A 15,498-nucleotide genomic window follows, 5' to 3' on the forward strand; every position below is an offset into this window, starting at 1 on the left:
TTCAGTGAAATCCGTTTGCAAATCGGAGTGATAGATTAGAATCTAGAGCCAACGGTACGTTTTCTATGTTAAACCATTACACCATTGAAAAACTGGTTACGTTTGCAATCAAAAGAAAAATGACTATAGTTGAAGAGGTAATGGCCCCTAAACTATGTTCTGGGATGAAAGTTACAGCTTCAGTGAAATCCGTTTGCAAATCGGAGTGATAGATTAGAATCTAGAGCCAACGGTACGTTTTCTATGTTAAACCATTGAAAAACTGGTTACGTTTGCAATCGAAAGAAAAATGACTATAGTTGAAGAGGTAATGGCCCCTAAACTTTGCAAACGGATTTTACTGAAGCTGTAACTTTCATCCCAGAACATAGTTTAGGGGTCATTACCTCTTCAACTATAGTCATTTTTCTTTCGATTGCAAACGTAACCAGTTTTTCAATGGTGTAATGGTTTAACATAGAAAACTTACCGTTGGCTCTCGATTCTAATCTATCACTCCGATTTGCAAACGGATTTCACTGAAGCTGTAACTTTCATCCCAGAACATAGTTTAGGGGCCATTACCTCTTCAACTATAGTCATTTTTCTTTCGATTGCAAACGTAACCAGTTTTTCAATGGTGTAATGGTATGACTATAGTTGAAGAGGTAATGGCCCCTAAACTATGTTCTGGGATGAAAGTTACAGCTTCAGTGAAATCCGTTTTCAAATCGGAGTGATAGATTAGAATCTAGAGCCAACGGTACGTTTTCTATGTTAAACCATTACACCATTGAAAAACTGGTTACGTTTGCAATCAAAAGAAAAATGACTATAGTTGAAGAGGTAATGGCCCCTAAACTTTGCAAACGGATTTTACTGAAGCTGTAACTTTCATCCCAGAACATAGTTTAGGGGCCATTACCTCTTCAACTATAGTCATTTTTCTTTCGATTGCAAACGTAACCAGTTTTTCAATGGTGTAATGGTTTAACATAGAAAACTTACCGTTGGCTCTCGATTCTAATCTATCACTCCGATTTGCAAACGGATTTCACTGAAGCTGTAACTTTCATCCCAGAACATAGTTTAGGGGCCATTACCTCTTCAACTATAGTCATTTTTCTTTCGATTGCAAACGTAACCAGTTTTTCAATGGTGTAATGGTATGACTATAGTTGAAGAGGTAATGGCCCCTAAACTATGTTCTGGGATGAAAGTTACAGCTTCAGTGAAATCCGTTTTCAAATCGGAGTGATAGATTAGAATCTAGAGCCAACGGTACGTTTTCTATGTTAAACCATTACACCATTGAAAAACTGGTTACGTTTGCAATCGAAAGAAAAATGACTATAGTTGAAGAGGTAATGGCCCCTAAACTATGTTCTGGGATGAAAAATACAGCTTCAGTGAAATCCGTTTGCAAATCGGAGTGATAGATTAGAATCTAGAGCCAACGGTACGTTTTCTATGTTAAACCATTACACCATTGAAAAACTGGTTACGTTTGCAATCGAAAGAAAAATGACTATAGTTGAAGAGGTAATGGCCCCTAAACTATGTTCTGGGATGAAAGTTACAGCTTCAGTGAAATCCGTTTGCAAATCGGAGTAATAGATTAGAATCTAGAGCCAACGGTACATTTTCTATGTTAAACCATTACACCATTGAAAAACTGGTTACGTTTGCAATCAAAAGAAAAATGACTATAGTTGAAGAGGTAATGGCCCCTAAACTATGTTCTGGGATGAAAGTTACAGCTTCAGTGAAATCCGTTTGCAAATCGGAGTGATAGATTAGAATCTAGAGCCAACGGTACGTTTTCTATGTTAAACCATTGAAAAACTGGTTACGTTTGCAATCGAAAGAAAAATGACTATAGTTGAAGAGGTAATGGCCCCTAAACTATGTTCTGGGATGAAAGTTACAGCTTCAGTGAAATCCGTTTGCAAATCGGAGTGATAGATTAGAATCTAGAGCCAACGGTACGTTTTCTATGTTAAACCATTACACCATTGAAAAACTGGTTACGTTTGCAATCGAAAGAAAAATGACTATAGTTGAAGAGGTAATGGCCCCTAAACACCATTGAAAAACTGGTTACGTTTGCAATCGAAAGAAAAATGACTATAGTTGAAGAGGTAATGGCCCCTAAACTATGTTCTGGGATGAAAGTTACAGCTTCAGTGAAATCTGTTTGCAAATCGGAGTGATAGATTAGAATCTAGAGCCAACGGTACGTTTTCTATGTTAAACCATTACACCATTGAAAAACTGGTTACGTTTGCAATCGAAAGAAAAATGACTATAGTTGAAGAGGTAATGGCCCCTAAACTATGTTCTGGGATGAAAGTTACAGCTTCAGTGAAATCCGTTTGCAAATCGGAGTGATAGGTTAGAATCTAGAGCCAACGGTACGTTTTCTATGTTAAACCATTACACCATTGAAAAACTGGTTACGTTTGCAATCGAAAGAAAAATGACTATAGTTGAAGAGGTAATGGCCCCTAAACTATGTTCTGGGATGAAAAATACAGCTTCAGTGAAATCCGTTTGCAAATCGGAGTGATAGATTAGAATCTAGAGCCAACGGTACGTTTTCTATGTTAAACCATTACACCATTGAGTAACCGGTTACGTTTGCAATCGAAAGAAAAATGACTATAGTTGAAGAGGTAATGGCCCCTAAACTATGTTCTGGGATGAAAAATACAGCTTCAGTGAAATCCGTTTGCAAATCGGAGTGATAGATTAGAATCTAGAGCCAACAGTACGTTTTCTATGTTAAACCATTACACCATTGAAAAACTGGTTTCGTTTGCAATCGAAAGAAAAATGACTATAGCTGAAGAGGTAATGGCCCCTAAACTATGTTCTGGGATGAAAAATACAGCTTCAGTGAAATCCGTTTGCAAATCGGAGTGATAGATTAGAATCTAGAGCCAACGGTACGTTTTCTATGTTAAACCATTACACCATTGAAAAACTGGTTACGTTTGCAATCGAAAGAAAAATGACTATAGTTGAAGAGGTAATGGCCCCTAAACTATGTTCTGGGATGAAAGATACAGCTTCAGTGAAATCCGTTTGCAAATCAGAGTGATAGATTAGAATCTAGAGCCAACGGTACGTTTTCTATGTTAAACCATTGAAAAACTGGTTACGTTTGCAATCGAAAGAAAAATGACTATAGTTGAAGAGGTAATGGCCCCTAAACTATGTTCTGGGATGAAAAATACAGCTTCAGTGAAATCCGTTTGCAAATCGGAGTGATAGATTAGAATCTAGAGCCAACGGTACGTTTTCTATGTTAAACCATTACACCATTGAAAAACTGGTTACGTTTGCAATCGAAAGAAAAATGACTATAGTTGAAGAGGTAATGGCCCCTAAACTATGTTCTGGGATGAAAAATACAGCTTCAGTGAAATCCGTTTGCAAATCGGAGTGATAGATTAGAATCTAGAGCCAACGGTACGTTTTCTATGTTAAACCATTACACCATTGAAAAACTGGTTACGTTTGCAATCGAAAGAAAAATGACTATAGTTGAAGAGGTAATGGCCCCTAAACTATGTTCTGGGATGAAAGTTACAGCTTCAGTGAAAACCGTTTGCAAATCGGAGTGATAGATTAGAATCTAGAGCCAACGGTACGTTTTCTATGTTAAACCATTACACCATTGAAAAACTGGTTACGTTTGCAATCGAAAGAAAAATGACTATAGTTGAAGAGGTAATGGCCCCTAAACTATGTTCTGGGATGAAAGTTACAGCTTCAGTGAAATCCGTTTGCAAATCGGAGTGATAGATTAGAATCTAGAGCCAACGGTACGTTTTCTATGTTAAACCATTGAAAAACTGGTTACGTTTGCAATCGAAAGAAAAATGACTAAAGTTGAAGAGGTAATGGCCCCTAAACTTTGCAAACGGATTTTACTGAAGCTGTAACTTTCATCCCAGAACATAGTTTAGGTGCCATTACCTCTTCAACTATAGTCATTTTTCTTTCGATTGCAAACGTAACCAGTTTTTCAATGGTGTAATGGTTTAACATAGAAAACTTACCGTTGGCTCTCGATTCTAATCTATCACTCCGATTTGCAAACGGATTTCACTGAAGCTGTAACTTTCATCCCAGAACATAGTTTAGGGGCCATTACCTCTTCAACTATAGTCATTTTTCTTTCGATTGCAAACGTAACCAGTTTTTCAATGGTGTAATGGTATGACTATAGTTGAAGAGGTAATGGCCCCTAAACTATGTTCTGGGATGAAAGTTACAGCTTCAGTGAAATCCGTTTTCAAATCGGAGTGATAGATTAGAATCTAGAGCCAACGGTACGTTTTCTATGTTAAACCATTACACCATTGAAAAACTGGTTACGTTTGCAATCGAAAGAAAAATGACTATAGTTGAAGAGGTAATGGCCCCTAAACTATGTTCTGGGATGAAAAATACAGCTTCAGTGAAATCCGTTTGCAAATCGGAGTGATAGATTAGAATCTAGAGCCAACGATACGTTTTCTATGTTAAACCATTACACCATTGAAAAACTGGTTACGTTTGCAATCGAAAGAAAAATGACTATAGTTGAAGAGGTAATGGCCCCTAAACTATGTTCTGGGATGAAAGTTACAGCTTCAGTGAAATCCGTTTGCAAATCGGAGTGATAGATTAGAATCTAGAGCCAACGGTACGTTTTCTATGTTAAACCATTACACCATTGAAAAACTGGTTACGTTTGCAATCAAAAGAAAAATGACTATAGTTGAAGAGGTAATGGCCCCTAAACTATGTTCTGGGATGAAAGCTACAGCTTCAGTGAAATCCGTTTGCAAATCAGAGTGATAGATTAGAATCTAGAGCCAACGGTACGTTTTCTATGTTAAACCATTGAAAAACTGGTTACGTTTGCAATCGAAAGAAAAATGACTATAGTTGAAGAGGTAATGGCCCCTAAACTATGTTCTGGGATGAAAAATACAGCTTCAGTGAAATCCGTTTGCAAATCGGAGTGATAGATTAGAATCTAGAGCCAACGGTACGTTTTCTATGTTAAACCATTACACCATTGAAAAACTGGTTACGTTTGCAATCGAAAGAAAAATGACTATAGTTGAAGAGGTAATGGCCCCTAAACACCATTGAAAAACTGATTACGTTTGCAATCAAAAGAAAAATGACTATAGTTGAAGAGGTAATGGCCCCTAAACTATGTTCTGGGATGAAAGTTACAGCTTCAGTGAAATCCGTTTGCAAATCGGAGTAATAGATTAGAATCTAGAGCCAACGGTACGTTTTCTATGTTAAACCATTACACCATTGAAAAACTGGTTACGTTTGCAATCGAAAGAAAAATGACTATAGTTGAAGAGGTAATGGCCCCTAAACTATGTTCTGGGATGAAAGTTACAGCTTCAGTGAAATCCGTTTGCAAATCGGAGTGATAGGTTAGAATCTAGAGCCAACGGTACGTTTTCTATGTTAAACCATTACACCATTGAAAAACTGGTTACGTTTGCAATCGAAAGAAAAATGACTATAGTTGAAGAGGTAATGGCCCCTAAACTATGTTCTGGGATGAAAGTTACAGCTTCAGTGAAATCCGTTTGCAAATCGGAGTGATAGATTAGAATCTAGAGCCAACGGTACGTTTTCTATGTTAAACCATTACACCATTGAAAAACTGGTTACGTTTGTAATCGAAAGAAAAATGACTATAGTTGAAGAGGTAATGGCCCCTAAACTATGTTCTGGGATGAAAAATACAGCTTCAGTGAAATCCGTTTGCAAATCGGAGTGATAGATTAGAATCTAGAGCCAACGGTACGTTTTCTATGTTAAACCATTACACCATTGAATAACTGGTTACGTTTGCAATCGAAAGAAAAATGACTATAGTTGAAGAGGTAATGGCCCCTAAACTATGTTCTGGGATGAAAAATACAGCTTCAGTGAAATCCGTTTGCAAATCGGAGTGATAGATTAGAATCTAGAGCCAACGGTACGTTTTCTATGTTAAACCATTACACCATTGAAAAACTGGTTACGTTTGCAATCGAAAGAAAAATGACTATAGTTGAAGAGGTAATGGCCCCTAAACTATGTTCTGGGATGAAAGTTACAGCTTCAGTGAAATCCGTTTGCAAATCGGAGTGATAGATTAGAATCTAGAGCCAACGGTACGTTTTCTATGTTAAACCATTACACCATTGAAAAACTGGTTACGTTTCCAATCGAAAGAAAAATGACTATAGTTGAAGAGGTAATGGCCCCTAAACTATGTTCTGGGATGAAAAATACAGCTTCAGTGAAATCCGTTTGCAAATCGGAGTGATAGATTAGAATCTAGAGCCAACGGTACGTTTTCTATGTTAAACCATTACACCATTGAAAAACTGGTTACGTTTGCAATCGAAAGAAAAATGACTATAGTTGAAGAGGTAATGGCCCCTAAACTATGTTCTGGGATGAAAGTTACAGCTTCAGTGAAATCCGTTTGCAAATCGGAGTGATAGATTAGAATCTAGAGCCAACAGTACGTTTTCTATGTTAAACCATTACACCATTGAAAAACTGGTTTCGTTTGCAATCGAAAGAAAAATGACTATAGTTGAAGAGGTAATGGCCCCTAAACTATGTTCTGGGATGAAAAATACAGCTTCAGTGAAATCCGTTTGCAAATCGGAGTGATAGATTAGAATCTAGAGCCAACGGTACGTTTTCTATGTTAAACCATTACACCATTGAAAAACTGGTTACGTTTGCAATCAAAAGAAAAATGACTATAGTTGAAGAGGTAATGGCCCCTAAACTATGTTCTGGGATGAAAGTTACAGCTTCAGTGAAATCCGTTTGCAAATCAGAGTGATAGATTAGAATCTAGAGCCAACGGTACGTTTTCTATGTTAAACCATTGAAAAACTGGTTACGTTTGCAATCGAAAGAAAAATGACTATAGTTGAAGAGGTAATGGCCCCTAAACTATGTTCTGGGATGAAAAATACAGCTTCAGTGAAATCCGTTTGCAAATCGGAGTGATAGATTAGAATCTAGAGCCAACGGTACGTTTTCTATGTTAAACCATTACACCATTGAAAAACTGGTTACGTTTGCAATCGAAAGAAAAATGACTATAGTTGAAGAGGTAATGGCCCCTAAACTATGTTCTGGGATGAAAGTTACAGCTTCAGTGAAATCCGTTTGCAAATCGGAGTGATAGATTAGAATCTAGAGCCAACGGTACGTTTTCTATGTTAAACCATTACACCATTGAAAAACTGGTTACGTTTGCAATCGAAAGAAAAATGACTATAGTTGAAGAGGTAATGGCCCCTAAACTATGTTCTGGGATGAAAAATACAGCTTCAGTGAAATCCGTTTGCAAATCGGAGTGATAGATTAGAATCTAGAGCCAACGGTACGTTTTCTATGTTAAACCATTACACCATTGAAAAACTGGTTACGTTTGCAATCGAAAGAAAAATGACTATAGTTGAAGAGGTAATGGCCCCTAAACACCATTGAAAAACTGGTTACGTTTGCAATCGAAAGAAAAATGACTATAGTTGAAGAGGTAATGGCCCCTAAACTATGTTCTGGGATGAAAGTTACAGCTTCAGTGAAATCCGTTTGCAAATCGGAGTGATAGATTAGAATCTAGAGCCAACGGTACGTTTTCTATGTTAAACCATTACACCATTGAAAAACTGGTTACGTTTGCAATCGAAAGAAAAATGACTATAGTTGAAGAGGTAATGGCCCCTAAACTATGTTCTGGGATGAAAGTTACAGCTTCAGTGAAATCCGTTTGCAAATCGGAGTGATAGATTAGAATCTAGAGGCAACAGTACGTTTTCTATGTTAAACCATTACACCATTGAAAAACTGGTTACGTTTGCAATCGAAAGAAAAATGACTATAGTTGAAGAGGTAATGGCCCCTAAACTATGTTCTGGGATGAAAGTTACAGCTTCAGTGAAATCCGTTTGCAAATCGGAGTGATAGATTAGAATCTAGAGCCAACGGTACGTTTTCTATGTTAAACCATTACACCATTGAAAAACTGGTTACGTTTGCAATCGAAAGAAAAATGACTATAGTTGAAGAGGTAATGGCCCCTAAACTATGTTCTGGGATGAAAGTTACAGCTTCAGTGAAATCCGTTTGCAAATCGGAGTGATAGATTAGAATCTAGAGCCAACAGTACGTTTTCTATGTTAAACCATTACACCATTGAAAAACTGGTTTCGTTTGCAATCGAAAGAAAAATGACTATAGTTGAAGAGGTAATGGCCCCTGAACTATGTTCTGGGATGAAAAATACAGCTTCAGTGAAATCTGTTTGTAAATCGGAATGATAGATTAGAATCTAGAGCCAACGGTACGTTTTCTATGTTAAACCATTACACCATTGAAAAACTGGTTACGTTTGCAATCGAAAGAAAAATGACTATAGTTGAAGAGGTAATGGCCCCTAAACTATGTTCTGGGATGAAAGTTACAGCTTCAGTGAAATCCGTTTGCAAATCGGAGTAATAGATTAGAATCTAGAGCCAAAGGTAAGTTTTCTATGTTAAACCATTACACCATTGAAAAACTGGTTACGTTTGCAATTGAAAGAAAAATGACTATAGTTGAAGAAGTAATGGCCCCTAAACTATGTTCTGGGATGAAAGTTACAGCTTCAGTGAAATCCGTTTGCAAATCGGAGTAATAGATTAGAATCTAGAGCCAACGGTAAGTTTTTTATGTTAAACCATTACACCATTGATAAACTGGTTACGTTTGCAATTGAAAGAAAAATGACTATAGTTGAAGAAGTAATGGCCCCTAAAGTATGTTCTGGGATGAAAGTTACAGCTTCAGTGAAATCCGTTTGCAAATCGGAGTGATTGATTAGAATCAAGAGCCAACGGTAAGTTTTCTATGTTAAACCATTACACCATTGAAAAACTGGTTACGTTTGCAATCGAAAGAAAAATGACTATAGTTGAAGAGGTAATGGCCCCTAAACTATGTTCTGGGATGAAAGTTACAGCTTCAGTTAAATCCGTTTGCAAATCGGAGTGATAGATTAGAATCAAGAGCCAACGGTAAGTTTTCTATGTTAAACCATTACACCATTGAAAAACTGGTTACGTTTGCAATCGAAAGAAAAATGACTATAGTTGAAGAGGTAATGGCCCCTAAACTATGTTCCGGGATGAAAGTTACAGCTTCAGTGAAATCCGTTTGCAAATCGGAGTGATAGATTAGAATCGAGAGCCAACGGTAAGTTTTCTATGTTAAACCATTACACCATTGAAAAACTGGTTACGTTTGCAATCGAAAGAAAAATGACTATAGTTGAAGAGGTAATGGCCCCTAAACTATGTTCTGTGATGAAAGTTACAGCTTCAGTGAAATCCGTTTGCAAATCGGAGTGATAGATTAGAATCGAGAGCCAACGGTAAGTTTTCTATGTTAAACCATTACACCATTGAAAAACTGGTTACGTTTGCAATCGAAAGAAAAATGACTATAGTTGAAGAGGTAATGGCCCCTAAACTATGTTCTGGGATGAAAGTTACAGCTTCAGTAAAATCCGTTTGCAAATCGGAGTGATAGATTAGAATCTAGAGCCAACGGTACGTTTTCTATGTTAAACCATTACACCATTGAAAAACTGGTTACGTTTGCAATCGAAAGAAAAATGACTATAGTTGAAGAGGTAATGGCCCCTAAACTATGTTCTGGGATGAAAAATACAGCTTCAGTGAAATCCGTTTGCAAATCGGAGTGATAGATTAGAATCTAGAGCCAACGGTAAGTTTTCTATGTTAAACCATTACACCATTGAAAAACTGGTTACGTTTGCAATCGAAAGAAAAATGACTATAGTTGAAGAGGTAATGGCCCCTAAACTATGTTCTGGGATGAAAGTTACAGCTTCAGTGAAATCCGTTTGCAAATCGGAGTGATAGATTAGAATCTAGAGCCAACGGTATGTTTTCTATGTTAAACCATTACACCATTGAAAAACTGGTTACGTTTGCAATCGAAAGAAAAATGACTATAGTTGAAGAGGTAATGGCCCCTAAACTATGTTCTGGGATGAAAGTTACAGCTTCAGTGAAATCCGTTTGCAAATCGGAGTGATAGATTAGAATCTAGAGCCAACGGTACGTTTTCTATGTTAAACCATTACACCATTGAAAAACTGGTTACGTTTGCAATCGAAAGAAAAATGACTTTGGAAATAGGTTGAGACGGCTTGTACTACATATGATTACAACTTAATGATATACCATTTTGGACAACGTGAAGACTGTGATTATGTTTCATTAGAACTTTCTGCCCTACCTTTCCCTTCCTTCCTCCCACCCCCTTTCCTTATCCTTTCCTCCCCTTGAAACCCTCTTGGGTCCATCTCACTGGCATGATGTGGTATTCCCACCCGTGAGATCCCCGAGACTTGCCCCCTTTCCCCTCCCCTCCCCCCCCCCTACTCACCCTCCCCTGTGACCCTTATAGCTTTCCTTCCCCCTCCCACTGAATAAAGTTAAAAATACTTGGGTTTAATAAAATCTCTCAGTATACACTGATATACCTAAAAGAGTTTAAGAATTAATACTGTTGAAATAACAACGCTATTTTAAGCAATTACTGGTATGTTCACACATGGTATGTGATATTAGTTTATTTTCTTTCCCCCAAGGGGGATTTAATGTTTGTGCAAGAAATGTTATCATTGTAATATTATTTTGTGATTAATAAACACCCTTGAAATGAAAGAAAAATGACTATAGTTGAAGAGGTAATGGCCCCTAAACTATGTTCTGGGATGAAAAATACAGCTTCAGTGAAATCCGTTTGCAAATCGGAGTGATAGATTAGAATCTAGAGCCAACGGTACGTTTTCTATGTTAAACCATTACACCATTGAAAAACTGGTTACGTTTGCAATCAAAAGAAAAATGACTATAGTTGAAGAGGTAATGGCCCCTAAACTATGTTCTGGGATGAAAGTTACAGCTTCAGTGAAATCCGTTTGCAAATCAGAGTGATAGATTAGAATCTAGAGCCAACGGTACGTTTTCTATGTTAAACCATTGAAAAACTGGTTACGTTTGCAATCGAAAGAAAAATGACTATAGTTGAAGAGGTAATGGCCCCTAAACTATGTTCTGGGATGAAAAATACAGCTTCAGTGAAATCCGTTTGCAAATCGGAGTGATAGATTAGAATCTAGAGCCAACGGTACGTTTTCTATGTTAAACCATTACACCATTGAAAAACTGGTTACGTTTGCAATCGAAAGAAAAATGACTATAGTTGAAGAGGTAATGGCCCCTAAACTATGTTCTGGGATGAAAGTTACAGCTTCAGTGAAATCCGTTTGCAAATCGGAGTGATAGATTAGAATCTAGAGCCAACGGTACGTTTTCTATGTTAAACCATTACACCATTGAAAAACTGGTTACGTTTGCAATCGAAAGAAAAATGACTATAGTTGAAGAGGTAATGGCCCCTAAACTATGTTCTGGGATGAAAAATACAGCTTCAGTGAAATCCGTTTGCAAATCGGAGTGATAGATTAGAATCTAGAGCCAACGGTACGTTTTCTATGTTAAACCATTACACCATTGAAAAACTGGTTACGTTTGCAATCGAAAGAAAAATGACTATAGTTGAAGAGGTAATGGCCCCTAAACACCATTGAAAAACTGGTTACGTTTGCAATCGAAAGAAAAATGACTATAGTTGAAGAGGTAATGGCCCCTAAACTATGTTCTGGGATGAAAGTTACAGCTTCAGTGAAATCCGTTTGCAAATCGGAGTGATAGATTAGAATCTAGAGCCAACGGTACGTTTTCTATGTTAAACCATTACACCATTGAAAAACTGGTTACGTTTGCAATCGAAAGAAAAATGACTATAGTTGAAGAGGTAATGGCCCCTAAACTATGTTCTGGGATGAAAGTTACAGCTTCAGTGAAATCCGTTTGCAAATCGGAGTGATAGATTAGAATCTAGAGGCAACAGTACGTTTTCTATGTTAAACCATTACACCATTGAAAAACTGGTTACGTTTGCAATCGAAAGAAAAATGACTATAGTTGAAGAGGTAATGGCCCCTAAACTATGTTCTGGGATGAAAGTTACAGCTTCAGTGAAATCCGTTTGCAAATCGGAGTGATAGATTAGAATCTAGAGCCAACGGTACGTTTTCTATGTTAAACCATTACACCATTGAAAAACTGGTTACGTTTGCAATCGAAAGAAAAATGACTATAGTTGAAGAGGTAATGGCCCCTAAACTATGTTCTGGGATGAAAGTTACAGCTTCAGTGAAATCCGTTTGCAAATCGGAGTGATAGATTAGAATCTAGAGCCAACAGTACGTTTTCTATGTTAAACCATTACACCATTGAAAAACTGGTTTCGTTTGCAATCGAAAGAAAAATGACTATAGTTGAAGAGGTAATGGCCCCTGAACTATGTTCTGGGATGAAAACTACAGCTTCAGTGAAATCTGTTTGTAAATCGGAATGATAGATTAGAATCTAGAGCCAACGGTACGTTTTCTATGTTAAACCATTACACCATTGAAAAACTGGTTACGTTTGCAATCGAAAGAAAAATGACTATAGTTGAAGAGGTAATGGCCCCTAAACTATGTTCTGGGATGAAAGTTACAGCTTCAGTGAAATCCGTTTGCAAATCGGAGTAATAGATTAGAATCTAGAGCCAAAGGTAAGTTTTCTATGTTAAACCATTACACCATTGAAAAACTGGTTACGTTTGCAATTGAAAGAAAAATGACTATAGTTGAAGAAGTAATGGCCCCTAAACTATGTTCTGGGATGAAAGTTACAGCTTCAGTGAAATCCGTTTGCAAATCGGAGTAATAGATTAGAATCTAGAGCCAACGGTAAGTTTTTTATGTTAAACCATTACACCATTGATAAACTGGTTACGTTTGCAATTGAAAGAAAAATGACTATAGTTGAAGAAGTAATGGCCCCTAAAGTATGTTCTGGGATGAAAGTTACAGCTTCAGTGAAATCCGTTTGCAAATCGGAGTGATTGATTAGAATCAAGAGCCAACGGTAAGTTTTCTATGTTAAACCATTACACCATTGAAAAACTGGTTACGTTTGCAATCGAAAGAAAAATGACTATAGTTGAAGAGGTAATGGCCCCTAAACTATGTTCTGGGATGAAAGTTACAGCTTCAGTTAAATCCGTTTGCAAATCGGAGTGATAGATTAGAATCAAGAGCCAACGGTAAGTTTTCTATGTTAAACCATTACACCATTGAAAAACTGGTTACGTTTGCAATCGAAAGAAAAATGACTATAGTTGAAGAGGTAATGGCCCCTAAACTATGTTCCGGGATGAAAGTTACAGCTTCAGTGAAATCCGTTTGCAAATCGGAGTGATAGATTAGAATCGAGAGCCAACGGTAAGTTTTCTATGTTAAACCATTACACCATTGAAAAACTGGTTACGTTTGCAATCGAAAGAAAAATGACTATAGTTGAAGAGGTAATGGCCCCTAAACTATGTTCTGTGATGAAAGTTACAGCTTCAGTGAAATCCGTTTGCAAATCGGAGTGATAGATTAGAATCGAGAGCCAACGGTAAGTTTTCTATGTTAAACCATTACACCATTGAAAAACTGGTTACGTTTGCAATCGAAAGAAAAATGACTATAGTTGAAGAGGTAATGGCCCCTAAACTATGTTCTGGGATGAAAGTTACAGCTTCAGTAAAATCCGTTTGCAAATCGGAGTGATAGATTAGAATCTAGAGCCAACGGTACGTTTTCTATGTTAAACCATTACACCATTGAAAAACTGGTTACGTTTGCAATCGAAAGAAAAATGACTATAGTTGAAGAGGTAATGGCCCCTAAACTATGTTCTGGGATGAAAAATACAGCTTCAGTGAAATCCGTTTGCAAATCGGAGTGATAGATTAGAATCTAGAGCCAACGGTAAGTTTTCTATGTTAAACCATTACACCATTGAAAAACTGGTTACGTTTGCAATCGAAAGAAAAATGACTATAGTTGAAGAGGTAATGGCCCCTAAACTATGTTCTGGGATGAAAGTTACAGCTTCAGTGAAATCCGTTTGCAAATCGGAGTGATAGATTAGAATCTAGAGCCAACGGTATGTTTTCTATGTTAAACCATTACACCATTGAAAAACTGGTTACGTTTGCAATCGAAAGAAAAATGACTATAGTTGAAGAGGTAATGGCCCCTAAACTATGTTCTGGGATGAAAGTTACAGCTTCAGTGAAATCCGTTTGCAAATCGGAGTGATAGATTAGAATCTAGAGCCAACGGTACGTTTTCTATGTTAAACCATTACACCATTGAAAAACTGGTTACGTTTGCAATCGAAAGAAAAATGACTTTGGAAATAGGTTGAGACGGCTTGTACTACATATGATTACAACTTAATGATATACCATTTTGGACAACGTGAAGACTGTGATTATGTTTCATTAGAACTTTCTGCCCTACCTTTCCCTTCCTTCCTCCCACCCCCTTTCCTTATCCTTTCCTCCCCTTGAAACCCTCTTGGGTCCATCTCACTGGCATGATGTGGTATTCCCACCCGTGAGATCCCCGAGACTTGCCCCCTTTCCCCTCCCCTCCCCCCCCCCCCTACTCACCCTCCCCTGTGACCCTTATAGCTTTCCTTCCCCCTCCCACTGAATAAAGTTAAAAATACTTGGGTTTAATAAAATCTCTCAGTATACACTGATATACCTAAAAGAGTTTAAGAATTAATACTGTTGAAATAACAACGCTATTTTAAGCAATTACTGGTATGTTCACACATGGTATGTGATATTAGTTTATTTTCTTTCCCCCAAGGGGGATTTAATGTTTGTGCAAGAAATGTTATCATTGTAATATTATTTTGTGATTAATAAACACCCTTGAAATGAAAGAAAAATGACTATAGTTGAAGAGGTAATGGCCCCTAAACTATGTTCTGGGATGAAAAATACAGCTTCAGTGAAATCCGTTTGCAAATCGGAGTGATAGATTAGAATCTAGAGCCAACGGTACGTTTTCTATGTTAAACCATTACACCATTGAAAAACTGGTTACGTTTGCAATCAAAAGAAAAATGACTATAGTTGAAGAGGTAATGGCCCCTAAACTATGTTCTGGGATGAAAGTTACAGCTTCAGTGAAATCCGTTTGCAAATCAGAGTGATAGATTAGAATCTAGAGCCAACGGTACGTTTTCTATGTTAAACCATTGAAAAACTGGTTACGTTTGCAATCGAAAGAAAAATGACTATAGTTGAAGAGGTAATGGCCCCTAAACTATGTTCTGGGATGAAAAATACAGCTTCAGTGAAATCCGTTTGCAAATCGGAGTGATAGATTAGAATCTAGAGCCAACGGTACGTTTTCTATGTTAAACCATTACACCATTGAAAAACTGGTTACGTTTGCAATCGAAAGAAAAATGACTATAGTTGAAGAGGTAATGGCCCCTA

Source organism: Hyperolius riggenbachi, chromosome 5, assembly GCF_040937935.1.
Source record: "Hyperolius riggenbachi isolate aHypRig1 chromosome 5, aHypRig1.pri, whole genome shotgun sequence".
In the NCBI taxonomy this organism is placed as follows: Eukaryota; Metazoa; Chordata; class Amphibia; order Anura; family Hyperoliidae; genus Hyperolius; species Hyperolius riggenbachi.